We start from the raw sequence: 16,457 nt of genomic DNA on the forward strand, positions 1-16,457 counted from the left end.
TGGACACATATCCTTACCCACAAGCCACATTGGTGGGGGGGGGGGGGGGGGGCCAAGAAGGACCTACAAACAGCTGGCTCATATTTTCACATTGAATACATCAGCTATGGTATATAATGCTGAGGAGCAAAAGGGAAACATTGGGAAACCCAATAGATGGATGGTTACTTCATCACAGTTGCAATGTAATACTTGTGTTAGGGAAGGGCACAAATAAAAATGGTGCTCATTATTTGCAGCTGTGATGACACTTTCTCCAGTAGTCGATCAAGGTGTGTTACATTCAAGTATTCTGGGTTTGTGTCAAACTTTGTCTCTGAAGTGACTTGCCTTAGGTGGGATTTGAACCAGCAACCTTATGATTATAAGGCTGGTGCTCTAACCACTAGGCCACAGCAGCCACCAGGTTTTAGCCACCACCAGTTACTTTGGGTTGGTACCTGTACACACACCCCTCTCCCTCACCACCACGTCATAGGCCTCAGTGGCACTACCTGTAGCCACCTCGATCATTTTGTCCAGGCTACCGATTAAAAACAATGTAATGTGCATGTTCCCTACCCTACTACCTATGGAGCAATTTAGGAAGGTGTTCCATAATGTGCTATACACATCCATTGCATTAATCATTCTCCCCTCCCCCGCCTATGGACCTTGAGAATGGGTGGCCACTTCATAAATGGGGACTGGGGTACACCACATAAACAAGGAAGATGGAAGCTACCGGGAACCAATACAGCACCTCCAACAGCTGGCCCACATCACTGAGGACCTGCCAACCCCACAGTACAGTGCACAGGAACCTGGTGAAAGAGAGCTACCTAACATCTGACTCCAGACTACATACATACAGTGAATGCACACTCCTTGACTATGAGCACAAAGAGAAGAGGTGGCAGACAAACGAGAGCTTACCATGAACGTCTGTTTCAAGACTGTGTAGTGCGCCTTTTATCTTCGGGAACATTAGCTGCACATCTCCCTGATTGAAATGACCCTTACCGAGGGGTGCTTGATTTGGGGTGAGTGTAGCAAATTCGTGGCCCCCACACACTGCCTGCTACAACCAGGCAGAGAGAATGGGAGAAAGGAAGGGAGCATCAGGGGATGTGGAAGAGAGGAAACGGAAGGCGTGGTGGCTGAGGGCCAACAATAATCCCCCCCCCCTAAATACACAGGTGTACCCAAGCATACATTGCTAAACACATACCTTCATATAAGTGAGGGTAAAACCCTGTAAATGATTATTACGAACAACCGGCAAGGTCGGTAAAATGGCAATGAAGAAAGGGAAGGCAGGTGGAGACGCCCATACTTATCTACTCATAATCGAAACCATGTGTTCCTAATCGCTATCTGAGCTGGGCACGCTTAGGAATTATGTGTATAATTGAAAAAGTAGCGCCCAAATCAGAAACGCCTATTCCCCCGTCTCAATGGGCGTTCTTGGCGCCTATATAAACGCCCACTCCGTATTTTCGAAAACCCCATTGGTACAATGCCACCACGCATGCCGCCGACCCGGAAGGGTAATTTTCTCGAGGCAGAGGTGGAGCTCCTGGTGCAAGAAATTGTACAGCGGCACCGGAGTCTGTTTGCTCCCACAGGGCAGAGGCTGGCAGCAACAGTAAAGCAGCGGGAATGGGAGGCAGTACGGGACAGCCTGAATGCTGTCTTCCATGCTGGGAGAGACGTGGAGGACTGCAAGAGGAAGTGGCGGAAGCTGAGGAGGGATGTTCGGAGGAAGGCGGGGGCCAATCCCCCAGGCAATGACACTGCCAACCTTACACCCATGGAGCTGATGGTGTACTCCCTCCTACCCCAGGAGGGCATCCACGGGATTGGCTCCATGGACACCTCGGGCCAGGCTGAGGACTCAGGTAGGTGTTTCATTATGCAGTTGGGGTATCTGTTGTGCTGCAGTACACTTGTGTTATAGAAGTTGGGGTCAGGGGGAGGGAGGTGAGGAGTGGGGGGCAGGAGGAGGGAGGGAGATAGGTGGGTGGGGGGGGGAGTATCTCTGGCTGTCTTTATGTATATTAACAGGCCACCTTTATGATGCTGTTGTGACCTGGTAACCCCTACTCACTAGCTGTCTACTCTTACTCCCTATCCCTACCGTTGTCATTGGGTTTCCTCTTACTTGTCCTGTGTGCCCATATTTATAGAATTAATTGTAAGCTCTATTTGAGTAGTGGTAGTGGTCATGTGTGTTATAGGAGCAAGCAGACAGGGTGGGTGCTGTGTGTGTGTGTGAGCACCCCCAATATTGAGGAAAGATCATGTAGCTGTGCAGGGAGGAGTGTTGGTCACTGGGCTTAGCACCCCCAATACTACTTTCCAGTTGGCTCCTATGGGTGTGTGTAGGTTACTACTGTGGCAGAACTCTGGGGGCCGTCCTTCCCTACTACTCCCTCCTATTTTCCCATTACCAAACTGTGCCTAGTTCCTCCTGTGACCTCTGTGCTCTACTGAGTGTAGGCCACATGCATTCAACTGAAGGAGCCTGTAATGGGGGTCATAAAGCAGTTCTATGCAGTTTAGCAAGTCAGTAGTAACACAACACATGCTGCAATGTTGTTCAATTTAACAATTATACAACTAACAGCTTGAGCACAACGTTGTGAGTGGTGTCCTTCTCTTGGCTGCTCATCCACCACCTCTATCCAGCTGCCTGCGGGCCTCTCTCTTTCGTACCCGTGTCAATTCCATTCCTCCTCACCATCTCTTTGCTGGGTCATCAGGTTGGGGGACATACCAATGTATATGAATGCTGAAAGACAAAAGTGGGTTATTTGCACCAACACTATTCCTCACTCTTGTGCTATACAGGTGAAGACTCAGAGGAGGCTGGCCCTAGTGGCCTGCAAGGCCAACGCCCTACACCATCCGTCCAGCCTCAACCTCCACAGCCTGCAGCACCAGCAGTCCAGCCTCCACCACCTGCACCAGCTGTGCATCCTCCGCGTCCACCACCACCTGCACCAGCTGTCCAGCCTCTACCACCTGCACCAGCTGTGCATCCTCCGCGTCCACCACCACCTGCACCAGCTGTCCAGCCTCTGCCACCACCACCACCACCTGCACCAGCTGTCCAGCCTCTGCCGCCACCACCACCACCACCTGCACCAGCTGTCCAGCCTCTGCCACCACCACCACCACCTGCACCAGCAGAGGCCGCACCTCCAGCACCGGAGGACTTTGTTGAGGAGGAGGAGGGCCCAGCTCCCCGCCAGAGGCCATCTGGCCAAAGGAGGCAACTCCTGCGGCTGGCCACGGAGCTACTCCGTCACAACGTGCGCTTGGAGGAGTACCGCCAGCAGAAACTGGAGCTGCAGTGCCAAGCACTGGAGGCACAGCAGCGAGCACACCAGGAACTCCTCCAGGCGCACCGTGAAGGCCACCAGGAGGTGCTCCAGCAACTGAGACGGCTGGAGCAGAGCATCCAACACCTGCGCCCTCAGGGCACCGCGCCTACTCCAGCCCCCGTGCTGCTGGAGCAGCCCCTGCCATCAACATCCTCCTCCACTGACCACCAGCAACCACCAGCTAAGAGGTGGGCATTGCGCTCCTCAGCCTCCGCACCCACTCCTGCAGCACCCGCGAAATCTGCTCCCATTCTGGGTCCTGTGGCCAGACCACTAGAAGCAAGAAGGTGGCCCGATTTCCACGGTGCAGCCGAAGCCGCAGGCTGCCGTGGGGATAGGGAGGAGGACACTGGGAGCAGCAGCTCAGAAGAGACTTCCCATGCAGCACCAGCTGCAAAGGAAGGGCGTGGGAGGGGTAGGAGGGGACGGGGGAAGGGAAGGGGAAAATGATGGGACATGCTGTAGGGTGAGGGTTGGTGGGAGGGGGGTGGGTGTGGGAGGGGGGTGGTGGTGGTGGTGGTGGTGGTGGGGTTGACCAAACACATATGCACTGTATGTACAAAATAAATGTTCACTTACATTCACCTAAAACTTGTTTCAATGAGTCTTTGTCTTGCTCTTACGCCAAGCTGGTAGGCATTGAGCTCTGCTCTGTGGGCTGGGGGTGGAGGGGGCTCCTCTTCCAGCTCATCTGGGGCCTCTTCTGGTGGTGGCTGTGGCTCCTCTGGGAGAGGCTGTCCTCTGCGCTGGGCCAAATTGTGTAACATACAGCACGCCACAAAGATCTTGGCCACCTTTTCTGGACTGTAGAGCAGCTCTCCTCCAGACCGGTCCAGACAGCGGAAGCGGTTTTTCAATAAACCAAAGGTGCGCTCAATGATCCCCCGGGTGCTGCGATGTTTCCTGTTGTAGGTTTCTTCTGGCCCTGGTTGTGGGTGGATCAGGGGGGTCATAAGCCATGTCCTCTGCGGGTAGCCTCGGTCACCTTTGCAGAAAAGCAGAATGAGATAGATGAGTGTGTATCGCTTGGAGCAGGTACAGGGGGGGCGGGGGGATTTGGATAGTGGGTTGTGGTGGAGGAAGCCAGGGCGGAGGGTTGCCCAGTGGAGGAGGTCTAGTATGGGTGGTACATGCATGTTGCACTTACCTAGTAGCCATCCACCAATGAACTCCCCTCGCTCGAACCTGCGGAAGATGCCCGAGTGCTGTAGGATGTAGGCATCGTGGCTGGAGCCGGGGTACCTGGCACACACGTCTAATATCTCCCCCTGGGCATCACATACAACTTGCATGTTCATAGAATGAAATGCCTTCCTATTTCTGTAGGTGGCTTCGTGTGCCCGGGGGGGTCTGAGGGCTACGTGTGTGCAGTCTATCACACCGATGACCGAGGGGAATCTAGCAACAGCATAGAAGGCGGCCATGTTGTTGTGCAGGGCCTGGGGGGTGGTGGGGAAAGTGATGTAGTGTGAGGTGTGAGTCATGAAGGCATCCAGGAACTGGGTGAGACAGTGTGAAATAGAAGCCTGGGTGAGGCCTGTGTTAGCAGCTAATACGGATTGAAAACTGCCAGTGGCCAGGACAGAGAGAGCGGAAGTGATTTTGAGGTGGGCAAGGATGGGGTTATTCCTACATGTCTGGGGCTGAAGGAGGGGTGTCAGCTGCTCGCACAGCTGACGAATAGTGGCCCTATCAAACCTGAACCTTGTTAGACACTGCTGGTCAGTGAGTTGTAGGAAGGTGGTGCGGGGCCTAAACAATCGGGGCCGTGAATACCTCCTGCGGTGGGTGGCCTCTTCGTGTAGCATGCATGCCACAAGTGCATTAAGTGCATCCATATCCCCACCACCAGTGCAAGTATTAGGACTAGTAGTCAAACAAACAGCAACACACACAGATCTGTCACTTCCAGCCACCACGCCCTCTGGCCACTCACTCGCCAAACAGTACAGGCACACAGAGACAAACGGAGGTCAGGGAATAGAGTATACACGTGGGAAGAGTGAATGGGGAGGGATAGGGGGAGGGGAAGGGGGCGATGGAGCAAAGGAGTAGGAGTAAGGAACGGTGAAAGGGTAAGACACAAAAAGAGGCAGGGCACACAGACGACCGTCACAGGTACTGAACACGCTCGGCTTTCTCTCTGCAACCACCACTTCAGCTCTTCCACCAACAATATCGCCACTCTCCAACTACACACAATCGCTAATGGGTCTAAAGACGATTTCCTCCTTGCTCTGGTCGCTTTTATTTCGGGTCCATCATATTACGCCCATCTTCCCGCTCAACCAGAGCCATTTCGCTATTCGTTATACGTTGTACCCGTCCACGTCGTATCACCGCCCCTAACACGCCCCCGACACGCCTCTTATTTGGACGTTTTTACGTCCACGTACGAGCGACACGGACGCACTGAAACATTGCTTTCGATTATATGGATTTACTCGTTTTTGTGAGATTAACGTCCATCTCCCGATTTAGGTCGACTCTTGGGCGTTTTTTTCGTTCGATTATAAGCAGGATAAGCACATAAGCGCTGTGTTAGATGAACCATTGGTCTGACCCAGTACTGCTGTTCTTATGTTCATTTGCATAAAACTTCAAGGTGTATGCTTATGTGTGTGTTGTATGTATTTTCTTTTTTAGAATGCAAAGAGGTTTATTGTCTCTTTAATAGACTACAAATTCAACTGTGTTTTACCTTCTTTAGACACAAGAACAGACTAGGTCTTTTGTCACAACGAGGCCTCTATATGAAGTATCTAGTGGCCCCTTTGCTTGCTAACATGCAGTATTAGTAGGAGGAGGAGCCAAGATGGTGGAGTGTGCTCTGAATCCTGAAATCTTGCTGATCATTTGAGTCTTAATTTCCTAACTTGGAGCATTTAATTTCTTTTTTACCTTTGCTGTGCCTGCTATGTAAAAAAAAGACTGCTGTATCCTCTGTTCCCATGACTGGTCAGAGGAGAATTGTTAAGATTTTTTAGCCAGAGTCTTAATATTGCATACAGTAACTCCTGCTGTGGTGCCCAAAGGAGAAGTGTTAACACTATTAGAAGGGGAAGTATTGAGCCCTCATGATCACTGAATGCTGCGGAATGCTGAATGTTACTCATCACCTGGCAACTATGCAAGCACAGAGATCACATGACTCTGAGCCATGTGATCTCTGTGCTTGTATAGTTGCCAGGTGATGAGCTTGTCCTATCAAACCTGTATGTGAAGAAAGTTCAAATAGTTTAGGGGTCCTTTTACAAAGGCGGGATGAAAAATGGTTTGCAGTAGTATAGGCATGGGTTTTGGGTTTGCACCAATCCATTTTTCAGTGCACCCGTGAAAAAGGCCTTTTTTTGGGGGGCCGAAAATAGACGTGCGACAAAATCAAAATTGCCGCACATCCACTTTGGGTCTGAGACCTTACCACCAGCCATTGACCTAGTGGTAAAGAATCCGGGCGGTAATGACCTAGGTGCGTCAAATGCTACCTGGTGCACGTCCGTTCCGTGCGTCCAAAAATAAAAAATATTTTTCAGACGCGCACCAAAAATGAAATTACCGCAAGAGCCACATGGTTGTCGGGTGATAAGTCCATTTTGGCGCGTATTGAGTGCACATAGACGCTTACGTGACTTAGTAAAAGGACCCCTTATAGTTTATTTCCACTTGCTATACCGCACAAGCTGACTTGCAGATCTGGGCGGTTTATAAAACTAGAAACAAAGTAAAATTCAGAAAAGCAATCACAATATGTTGATAGAAAAGGCAATTTCACTCAGCAATACCAGACACTCGGAATTTTTAAAAGGGATAGGGGTGAAGGGGGAGGGGGATGAGCAGCATTGAATGTAGGATAGGAAAGAAGGGAAAGGGAAGGGAAACTTGTCAATGCAGTATGAAATCCAAGACTGTCTTCTACTGACTATTGAAATGCCTGTTTGAACAGCTAGGATTTCAGGGATTTTTTTAAAGTTTTAAAAATAGTTGTTTTGGCTGTGATTATCACCTCCTCAGAGCTGATGGGACCTTCAGTCTGGAGCAGCTGAGATGAGTCAAAAAGATCAGCAGCTGTGGAGACTTTGCAGAGTACAACAGTTATTGATACTTTTCCTTCCATACTTTCCCAACTTCTTGAAGTGACTTTGAAGACTATCTGGAAGATTTTAGTGTAGATGGATATTTCTTTACCTAAATATTCTTCAGTGCAGTCTTTGGGACCTTTAGCCATTTTTCTTCTGCTCGTGCTTTCGCTAGCCGTATTTCCCGCTTCGCTTGAGTTTATTCCGATAATCTTTTCCGTGATCCTCTCAGTGCATTTTTTTGTATTTCTTGAACAAAGCCTCTTTTGCTCTTTTTTCAGCTACTTGTTTGGAGAACCATACAGGCTTCCTGCTTCTCTTGTTTTTGTTTACTTTCCTCACAAAAAGATCAGTCGCCATATTTATAGCAGCCTTTAGCTTGGACCACTGTTTTTCCACTTCTCCTACACCTTCCCACTCCAACAGCTCCTTCCTCAGGTATTCCCCCATTTTATCAAAATCAGTACATCTGAAATCCAGTACTTTGAGTTTTCTGTGTCCGCACTCCGCCTTCTTATATCAAACCATACGGTGTGATGATCACTGATACATAGGTGGGCACCCACCCGGATATTGGAAACACTACCTCCATTAGTGAGCACTAGATCCAGCATCGACCCTTCCCTCATGGGTTCCATCACCATTTGTCTGAGCAAGGCACTTTGACAGGCATCCACAATCTCCCTACTTCTTTCCGATTCCGCAGATGAGACGTTCCAATCCACGTCAGACAAATTGAAATCTCCCAACAGTAGCACCTCCCCTTTCATACCAATCTTTTGAATATGCATAGAGGGGCATAATCGAACGACGCCGGCCAAATCGATGGCCGGCCATCTTCGGGGCCAGGTCCATAAATCGCTCGCCGGGTTTAGAGCAGGATCGCCGGGTTTACTTGAGATGGCTGGCTTCGTTTTTTAGCCATAATGGAAACCGGGTCCAGCCATCTCAAACCCGCGAAATGCAAGGCATTTGGGCGTGGGAGGAGCCAGCATTTGTGGTGCACTGGCCCCCCTTCACATGCCAGGACACCAACCAGGCACCCTAAGGGGCACTTAAAAAAAATAAAAAAAAATAGCTTCCAGGTGCATAGCACCCTTACCTTGGGTGCTGAGCCCCCCAAATCCCCCCCCAAAACCCACTCGCCACAACTCTACACCATTACCATAGCCCTAAGGGGTGAAGGGGGCACCTAGATGTGGGTACAGTGGGTTTTGGGGGGTTTTGGAGGGCTCAATATTTATCACCACAACTGTAACAGGTGGGGGGAGATGGGCCTGGGCCCACCTGCCTGAAGTGTACTGCACCCACTAAATACTGCTCCAGGGACTTGCATACTGCTGTCAAGGAGCTGGGTATAACATTTCAGGCTGGCATAGAGGCTGGCAAAAAAATTGTATTTTAAGTTTTTTTGGGTGGGAGGGGGTTGGTGACCACTGGGGGAGTAAGGGGAGGTGATCCCCGCATCCCTCCGGTGGTCATCTGGTCAATTGGGAAACTTTTTTTGTGACTTGGTCCTAAAAATAAATGGACCAAGTCCAGCCGGCGAAATGCTCGTTCGAACCGGCCACTTTTTTTTTTCCATTATAAGCCGAAGCCGGCCATCTCGTACCCACGCCCCCCCCCCCCCGTCCCGCCTTCACTACCCTACCAACACGCCCCCTTGAAGGTTGGCCTGTGATCTCCTGATTTGTGTCGGAAGATCGCAGGCGATCAATTTCGAAAATGAGCCTGATAGTAACATAGTAGATGACGGCACAGAAAGACTTGTACGGTCCATCCAGTCTGCCCAACAAGATAAACTCATATGTGCTACTTTATGTGTATACTTGACCTTGATTTGTATCTGCCATTTTCAGGGCACAGACCGTAGAAGTCTGCCCAGCATTAGCCCCGCCTACCAACGCAAATCCCATACCATTTTTGTAGATTTTCTTTGCACTTCTTCAGTTCTTTTTACATTCTTAGCAAGATACGGCCTCCAAAACTGAACACAATAATCCAGGTGGGGCCTCACCAACGACTTATACAGGATTGAGTCCGTTACTGAAGGACTGTGTTTGCTCACTTAGAGCAATCATTTTGTCCTCAATCTATGTGAAGGGGATGATACGGCGTTGCGGTTCATTGATCTTTACGACTGTATTGTCTTCATAATACCGCCACATGTTGTCAGCTGTTGCTTGCGACCGCTGTGCACCGAAACACGGACCGTGTCAGGTCCATTCAAGTATTGTTTCTTCAACATATAATTAAAGACTTTAATCCCCATTTTTTGAAGGCCCTTGGTGGTTTTTGTTTTGTAGCTTGGCTTTTTGTCTGTGCTTTGCTCCCTCTCTCTGTTATACTACAGGTGTCTTTTAGTACCATCGCTTGGATCATTATAATTTTCAAGTTCCTAACAGCCATATTATCTACTGGACATTTACCCTATGATATTCAGTGCTTCTGGCTCCTGGCCGATTAAATAGCAGTTAACTGGCTATCCATTAATATTCAGCGGCAGATAGCTGGTTATCTTCTATTGAATATTCATAGTCGGCGCTTAGTGGTAAACTGGTTATATCTGCAAATATCGATTCATTGTTAGCTACGTTTGGTGGCCAAATTGGGCCACCCAAATAGTTGGCCTATCCTTGGCCAATATAAACTTAATTGGCCAGCACTGAATATGGTTCAGCCAATTAAGTTTAAACCAGGCAAAAATATACCAGATATTCAATGCCAGTCACAGAAATGGCCCAGCATTGAATATTTGTGCTCACCGTCCACTGCAGGAGCTAGCCAAACTGAATATCGGCCCCTAACACTTCAGGGTTGACCTCTTGAAGTGAGTTATACTCATAAATACTGAAACACTGTAGCTCAAGGCTTAGCTGAATTGTATGATTGTACTGTAGCTACTGGGGAGTAAGGTTGAGTCATCCCTGATTCCCTTCAGTGGTCATCTAGGGAACCTTTTGGTGCCTTATTCATTCTACAAACAGGTCTAGACCAAAACATTGAAGCTTTAGCCCTACACATTTTCGTTTTGTTTCATTATGGCTGTAAAACGTCCAAGTGTTAGGAATGCCCTAAGCCCACCCTAATCCTGCCCCCAACATGCCCCCTTGTGATTTGGATGCAGTGCAGACGAATTGCATAGATAAATGTCTGCAAAATAGGTTTCGAAAATACCGATTTGGACGTTTTGTGAAGAAGTTCATCCAAATGCTGCTTTATGACACTTTTTGGATGTTTTTCTCTTTCGACAATGAGCCCCGTAGAAGCCTATACATAAAACGTATAGGAACCTATAAAATATATGCTAGAAATAGGTGTCTATTTCACTTACACATATAGGCAACATTTTATAAAATTACCTTCATAGTGGCTGAACACTGCCACTATACGGACAGTGTCCCATGATCAGTGCATTACACATATATTTAGCAGCATAACCAGTGTTTATAAAAATATGCTGACCACAGCCAATGAATATCAAACCAATTAATGATTTTCTATCACATTTTATTGCCAGATTTGCCACATTTACATAGTAACACTATAGATTAAGACAAAAGCCCATTCAGCCTGCCTGGTTGTTCTCATCAGTACTACTCAAGCTAAAGATATATCTATCCTGAAAGCCAGACAGGTTTGAGATCCCTGAAGGCACTAGGTTTTGTTTTTTCTGCAGGAATATATAGCATTAGTTGAGTTTCCAATAGTATTTACTGTCTTTTGAGGCTATCATTTCACCAAATGTACTCTCTTCAATATCAATACCCAGCGACAGAATATATATCAAAGTCAGGAAGTATTCTCAGACTTGAAACAGAGATCAAATATTTTTATGAAATAAGATCAAAGGTGTAAAACATGGTTTACATTTTTAAGATGTGCCATTTGAAAATACTCATTAAATTCGTTTCATCAAGTTTTTGTAATGCCTCTGTGCAGACATACCCTCTTTTTCTTTATCTGATAAGCACAAGGTGTGGGACTTGTGCAATAGATAATTAATCTCTATTGCTATCTATAGTTTCATAGTTAACACTGTCTTAGAACTGTGAAAACATATTCTCACCATAGGATATGGATGATTAACTAATCAGATGACAATATAAATGTTAGAAATACAGCAAAGCCAACCATCCGGGGTTGTTTGCAATTTTGATATCATTCACATTTTGCAAAAAGACTGTAAAACCTGCAGTTTTCAGACATCTAGAATAAATACTGATTCAGGTCTGTCTAGTCAGACTAGATGAAAATTAATTTCACATATCTATTCAGAAAATGTATGTGTTCTTACATTATTTAATAAATTATTAAACCTTGTCAGTCAACCCATTTGCACATTCACAATTTGTGTTATGCTTATTTTGGATTAACATCTGCAATTAAAGTTAATCAAACACTTTTAATTTCACTGAAATGTCTATTATTTATTTCTATATGCACCACTGTCTGTGTTTGATTCCCATTGGGGATCAGATAGCTTGGTATTTGCCTCTCTTAGGGGGTCTTTTACTAATGCTTAGCACAAGTTATCTGCAGCAGGGCCCATTGTATTCCTAAGGGCCCTGCTGCAGATAATTCAAGCTAAGCTTTAGTATAAAAAAAAAAAAAAAACCTTACTATCCAACTCTGGCATTTTCATTCAGGGGAGTGGAGGAGTAGCCTAGTGGTTAGTGCAGCAGACCCTGATGCTGGGGAAATGGGATCAATTCCCATTGCAGCCCCCCACCCCCTACAACCCTGGGCAAACCACCTAACCCTCCATTACCCCGGGTACAAATAAGTACCTGTATATAACATGTAAACCACCTTGAATGTAGTTGCAAAAACCACCAAAAGACAGTAAATCAAGTCCCATTCCCATTACTAAGCTGCAGTAAAAAGGGACCTACTCACTAGCAGCAGGGACAATTTTTGCTGCTCACTGAGGCCCTTTTTACCTCACCAGGCAAAAAGGCTGAAAAAATAAATGGCCATTCAGTCAGATTTCACTTACTGCATGGCTATGCAAGGGGGAGCACTTACTGCCACCCATTAAGGTGGCAATAAGGGCTCCCACACTTACCCAGTAGTAACCGGGTACTGGCATTGTCCAATTGCTAGTGGGTTAAAGCCTGCAGAAATATTTTTTGAATATTTCCACTAGCGTAGGAAATGCCACATGCTGAGGGCAGAACTACCACCAGCACCCATTTTGGGCCAGCAGTAGCTCCAGATTAGCACGTGGTAAGCCCATGGTGGGCTTACTGCCACTTAGTAAAAGGACCTCTGAAAGTCTGAGGGAGGTCTTTTAGCACGCACTAAAATTGGGCACGCGCTAAACATCAGAGATGGCCATAGGAATGCATTGGTGTCTCTAATGTTTAGCGCAGGCCTATTTTTAGCACGCGCTAAAAACTTGAGCACACCTTAGTAAAAGACCCCCAAAATTATTAATCCCCAGATTCTATATATGATGTTCAAACGCAGGCATCGATCTAAGTTGTGTGTGCAACTTGAATAATGAGCGATTAACAAGCAATAATTGGATACTAGCAAACAATTGTTGATGTTAATTGGCACCAATTATGATTTGCACAGGCCACTGGCTGCATGCTATTCTATAGCATTAGGTGCACAATTCCTATAGAGTGCAACCCAAAAGGGGCGTGGCCATTGGAAGCACATGGCTGGGGCAGGATGGCACACGCCCTTTATAGAATAGTGCTTGGCACTGATTTTTTCTGGTGCTGAATTTTGTGTCTTCATCTTTCTCCAGCATTTACTATATCCTTCTCTCTCCCCATGTTAACCTTCTTCCCCGTCTCTTTCAGCGCTCCCCATCCTCCTTAGGGCCACATATCTCCCTGGCCTGCTCCCACGGTCCATCCTCTGGCAGCTCCGAGTTTTTAATAGACAGGAGACCAAGTGACGTCAAAATGTTAAAACCAATTAGGCCAGTCTCAGTTTCCCCTTCCCCGCGCAGCTGTCATCGCCGCATTCTCAAACCTATGAGTTGCTGCATCCACGTTGTCACTCTTTATTATTGGTAGCATTTGTATTTAATCTCACTTATATTTTCAAACATGTTGATTTGTGCAGTATATGGATGTACACAGAAGTATAATAGCAGAATAACTTTTCATAGGAAGAGTAGTAATTTGTTATAAATCGTAATCAGTGTGTCATTTGGAGGGGCTGGTTATAGGGACACTCTAGCATGTGTTATATGTAAGCACACTGAATCCGATTTTGCTTGGGATAATGTGTGATAAAAAAAAATCCTTTATCCTCCACGACACTGCCTATCCTGCTGGATAGTGATGGCACAAGGAAAGCAAGTTTGGTCCAGTGAAGACTAACTCAAAATAACTTGTTCCTTAGCTGGGCCCTAGTATTAGCATATTAAAAATGCAACCATACCATGCCTCTGTGGCTATGTTCCACTAATGTTAAACAATTAACTGGATTTCTTGAAAGGATTATATAAACGTAGGATGCATGACTAGGGACACAAACATATACTTATTTATCCAATATCACAATTCCTCATGTACTGCCACAAAACAACTTTTTTAGGATGGACAGTGTTCCTTTTATTATCGACCAGATAGAGATAAGAGATTGTAAGCTCTTTTGAGCAGGGACTGTCTTCTTCATGTTCAATTGTAAAGCGCTGCGTACGACTGGTAGCGCTATAGAAGTGATTTATAGTAGTAGTAGTAGTAGAATAAGTCATCATAAGAACAAAATATAAGAAAACAAATGGATTGCATTAGGGGCTTATTGCCCATTTATGTTTAAACAAAAGAGATCTGCATGAAACAAAATATTTAATTTTATTTTGACTTATAAAATCACATGCCCCTGAAACATGTTCAAAAAAACAGAATAATCCATTTGTTTATCTAAAAGGTAAACTTCTACAACACAGATGAAGATGTGATTCCATGTGCCCCAATGAAAGGAGAGTTTAATTCTACTTCCATTTAATTTCAGTAACAAATAAGTCCTTTGTACTGGTTTAAGGTGTGGCCTGAATAGTTTGGAGGTAGTTGTCCAAAATAGACCAAATTTTTTTCTTAGATACTATCATCCGACTTTCCTTTCTCTTTTTTTTTCCTTTCCCACCTGTTGTGTTTCTTGCTTCCTATGTTTTTCCATCATTGTTTTCCTGTTATTTGTATTCTTTGAAAATTAATAAAATATTTGGAATCCATTTAATTTCAGTATATTCTATCATCTGAAACAGCTTTAGCATTTTTACAGATGGACCAACAATAAAGAACGACAACGTGTATTCAGCAGATTGTAAGTTTGCTTGCTTTGAACGTCAACAACGGCTGCATGGGGGGGGGGGGGGGGAGTGGAAACAGGCTACCAAAATTGGCTTCACCCTCTCTTCTGCCCGTCTCTCCCGTCCCGTCCGCTTGGTCACTTTTTACATCCCTGAAGCCTTCATCGTCTCCCTCCTGCGCAACACCGGCGATTCGATTCCCAGTCAGCCTTCTGCCAGCTTCGGGGCCTGCCTACTCTATTGCAACTTCCTGTTTTCCGCAGAAGTGGGACGTGCCTGAGGAGAGAGAGGCCCCGACACTGGCAGAAGGCTGACTGGGAATCGCCGGTGCTGCACAGGAGGGAGATAGAGAAGGCTTCAGGGAAGTAAAAAGTGACCACACGGACGGGACGGGAGAGACAGGCAGAAGAGGACTCGGGAGGGAGGGAGCAGAAAAAAATATTTATTGCCACGAGGTGCATAGGCACCATTTTTTCAAAACAGCTGTTTAGGGGAGCGGCCGCTCCCCCTGCGCCCCACCTAGCTACGCCATTGAAACTGTGCGCATAGTTAAGCACATAATTTATGTGCATAACTTAATTGGTTAATTAGCCCATAATCAGTGCTTAAATGGCACTAAGCAGCAATGATTGGCTTTAACTACCACTAATTAGTGCACATTAGCAGTGACACAGGTAAGTGCATTATTTTTTAAATTTAATTTATTTTTATTAGGATTTATTTACTGCCTTTTTGAAAGAATTTACTCAAGGCGGTGTACAGCAAGACCAAATATATGCAACAGACAATTAAAGATGTAAAAGTATTCAAATAACAATACAAAGTATGGCATAATATGCTACATTATTATGCAATATGCAATAAAACATTTTGAGAGACAGCATAGGGCGTAAGCCAAGATGGAACAAATGGATACATAGAGTAACAGGAGTAAGAAAATAAGGGAACTAATTTAAAGAAAGTTGCACATGAGGTCAGTGAGGTGCAAGAATATTATCTCAGCTAGGGTAGGAGTGAATAAACATGTCCTGCTATAGTATGACACCCAGACAATAAATTTAGCACATAATTTCTATAGCATGCATCTGAAAAGAGGATGTTGACGTGGGCAGGGGATGGGTAGGTCATGGGCATTCCAATGATTTTGTTACATGCTTTATAGAATCCTGTCACTTGAGGTGTGAACATTTACACCTGCCATACAGTGAGTAAAAGTGGTTGTGCCTAATTTTAGGCATATGATTTCTGACTCATGCTAACACATATTCTTTAGCACCTAATTTGTAGCATTCTTTGTGGGCTTGCCCTCTATAAGTATAGGTCAATGGTCATGCATATATTCAGAGCCATGTATTGTAGTGCTAAATATATATAAATGATTTAGGTGCTCATTTTCATAGCACATTATCAGGCTTATTTTCGAAAGAGAAGGGCGCCCATTCTTCGACACAAATCGGGAGATGAGCGTCCTTCTCCCAGGGTCGCCCAAATTGACATAATCGAAAGCCAATTTTGGGCATCCTCAACTGCTTTCCATTGCAGGAATGACCAAAGTTCACGGGGGTGTGTCAGAAGCATAGCGAAGGCAGGACTGGGGCGTGCCTAACATATGGGCATCCTCGACCCATAATGGAAAAAAGAAGGGCATCCCTGATGAGCACTTGGGTGACTTTACTTGGTTCATTTTTTCTTATGACCAAGCCTCAAAAAGGTGCCTGAACTGACCAGATGACC

Source organism: Microcaecilia unicolor, chromosome 1, assembly GCF_901765095.1.
Source record: "Microcaecilia unicolor chromosome 1, aMicUni1.1, whole genome shotgun sequence".
Lineage (NCBI taxonomy): Eukaryota > Metazoa > Chordata > Amphibia > Gymnophiona > Siphonopidae > Microcaecilia > Microcaecilia unicolor.